The sequence below is a fragment of the Rhinopithecus bieti genome, unplaced genomic scaffold (assembly GCF_001698545.2).
Source record: "Rhinopithecus bieti isolate Rb0 unplaced genomic scaffold, ASM169854v2 scaffold_52521, whole genome shotgun sequence".
NCBI lineage: Eukaryota > Metazoa > Chordata > Mammalia > Primates > Cercopithecidae > Rhinopithecus > Rhinopithecus bieti.
The window spans coordinates 794,938-798,037 of NW_016822521.1; positions in this window are offsets into that span (position 1 = coordinate 794,938).

Genomic DNA, 3,100 nt, shown 5'->3' on the forward strand with positions numbered 1-3,100 from the left:
CCATCAGAGAAATGCAAATCAAAACCACAATGAGATACCATCTCACACCAGTTAGAATGGCAATCATTAAAAAGTCAGGAAACAACAGGTGCTGGAGAGGATGTGGAGAAATAGGAACACTTTTACACTGTTGGTGGGATTGTAAACTAGTTCAACCATTATGGAAAACAGTACGGCAATTCCTCAAGGATCTAGAAGGACTTCAAGGATCTATCAAGGACTTCATGTCTAAAACACCAAAAGCAACGGCAGCAAAAGCCAAAATCGACAAATGGGATCTAATTAAACTAAAGAGCTTCTGCACAGCAAAAGAAACTACCATCAGAGTGAACATGCATTTTTTAAATATACCCTTTGGCCGTTTGTTTGTCTTCTTATAAGACATGTCTCTTCCATTCCTTTGCCCATGTTTTAATTCATTATTTGTTTCCATACTATTGAGTTGTTTGAGTTCCTTATATACTTTAGACACTTACTCTTTATTAGCTTAATGGTTTGCAAATATATTCTCCCATTTCATAGAGTGTCTCTTCACTCTGTTGATTGAATCCTTTACTGTGCAGAAATTTTTTAGTTTGATGCCATTTCACTTATCTATTTTTGTTTTTGCTGTCTGTGCTTTGGAGTTATATGCAAAAAATCATTCCCCAGACCAGTGTTGTGGAAATTTTCCCCTATGTTGTCTTCTAATAGTTTTACAGTTTCAGGTGTTACATGTAGGTCTTTAATTCATTTTGAGTTTATTTTCATATATTGTGTGAGATACACCCTTAAAATTTAAGTACAGCCCTTAAAATTATTCCTATTAAAATTTATCTTTTCTGAAATACTGAGAATGCTATAAAGTCAGGATACCTGTCTGCCTGGTTACCACTGAATCATCTCTTAATTCCTGGCATATTCTAGTACTAAATATCTTTTTTAAAACATGGCTGAATAAATAAACCCATCCCATTATCTCAGGCTATTCAGATCCTTTTAGATTTTGGTTTTAATGACAAAGTTATTATGTTTTGTTTTTAAACTGTGTAATCTACAAATCTGATCAATATTCTAGGTTCTTACTCAAGTGACTAACAATAAACCCCACCAGTACCTAGTCAAGGACAGAGTCTTCAGACACATTTTTAAAAACCTCCCTCCAGGTCACGGTAAGAGCATTAATTAACAAACTGAAATGAGATAAGTGAGATTTCCCTTTGGTAATTAAACCATAAGTTAACATCCATATGCAAAGCAGGTACAGCAAAGTTGCCTTTAAAAAAAAAAAAAGAAAATGTTTCAGACCTGTATCACGTGCCTAAAACCTGGTTGAATGCATTAACTTAAGAATATGACAGTCAGAAGTGAGTTGGAGAAAAGAGAATGTGTTGAAGATCCCATCCAGCCTTTGTCCAGGTTGTAGGGCCTAGTCAGACCAACTACAGAATGTCTGCTTTGGAGATGAACAACACCAGCCTTTAAGAGCTTAATGCCATTAAACATTGGCACCATCTAACTAACTCTCGCTGCTCTGATTCCATCATGACGAAGACACCTGCTTCACCACCTGTTCACCGTGTTACTTTGGGTAATTATATTAGCTTTGTGTTTTGTTAGTTCCCCCTCTGTAAAATAGAAATACTCATAATACCTACTCCATATGATTGGGAATTAAATGGCGGTAAATATATACATAAAACTTAGCTATAATAACCACTCTGAAAATAGAAGAGAAAGTGTGTGCTAGACCTATTTGATCATCCAGGCTACTTGATTGACATTTCATATTGTAAATTAATAAAATGGTATGAAGAGTTTTGTTGACATGAGACAGATTCCTTTAGTTAGAACTGAATATGAAAAATAGTACATTTATAAGTTTCTTAGGCCTGTATATTCAAAGTCTTCTGGATACCCAGTGAATAGGGTCCTCTCTGGCAGGCCTTTCCCTTACTGGACACCTTTCTTTTCAAATTTCTACAGAGTAGAGATTAATTTTGTGTTTTGACACAATCTAAGAATCTTTGTATTTCTGAGGGATTAACTCATGGATTAACTATCAGAATTTCTGAGGGATTAAGTATCAAAATTAATCTAGTATTAATTATATGGGATTACTTTATGTTTTTTGACTTTTATGATTTCTTACTATTTTGTTGTGTCTTTCTCCATATAGAGCATGATTTCCTGGTTTGTTTTTGTTTGTCTTCAAGTCATTTAAAATATAAGTAATACTGTTTTAAGTTCTACTAGATTTTATCTGGATAAGTATGAGGAAAGATTTAGTTTATTTAATTCTTAAACAAGGAGCAATCTACTGAGGCCTGATGTTTGCCAGCAAACAGGTGGGAGTTTTTCCTTGGCACCCACACTGTCATTTGTTTATTGGCAAAATCCCAGAAGAAATATTTTATTTTATTCTTGCACACACAGCGCATGACAAACAAGAACCCCTAACGTGCCTCTAGTCCTCATTTCACTCTGGGGCTGGTCTCTCATCTCACCCTTAATGTTTTCTGCTACTCCATTGACCATATTGCATTATTAGGCTAGAGTCTCCAAAGAAATGTAGAAAGAACAGAGAAGTGGGTAGAAAAAATGTGGAATAGCCTTGGCCACCTCAAAATGCAACTCAAACATAGAGAGATAACTTTCTTCCATTAGCCTACAAATGTACTATATCTTCCGGGCAGAAATACCCCTGCCATTTCATGACTTCTACTACTTACTCTAGATCTGCATCAAGTCATGCAAATGTGTTAAATTTATTTTTTCTAGAAAACTTGAAAAATTACATGAAAATAGAAAACTATTTAAGCTCATTTCTGATCCCATCATCCAAACATAACCAGTATAATGTGTTTTTACAGGGACTTATACATAGATTTTGGTTTCATTGCTTTAACTGAGTTACAATTGCACATCTCTTACCACTTTTTATTCTACTGTTGTTCTGTAGTATCCTAGATATTTTTTCTATATTTCTATACTCTCTTTTAAAGGATAGTGTATTATTACATCCAGTAGGTGTCCCATAGTTACTTAGCCTTTCCTCTATAGTTGGACATTGACGTTGCTTCCAATTTTCTTATATCCTAAATAACATTATGATAAATAT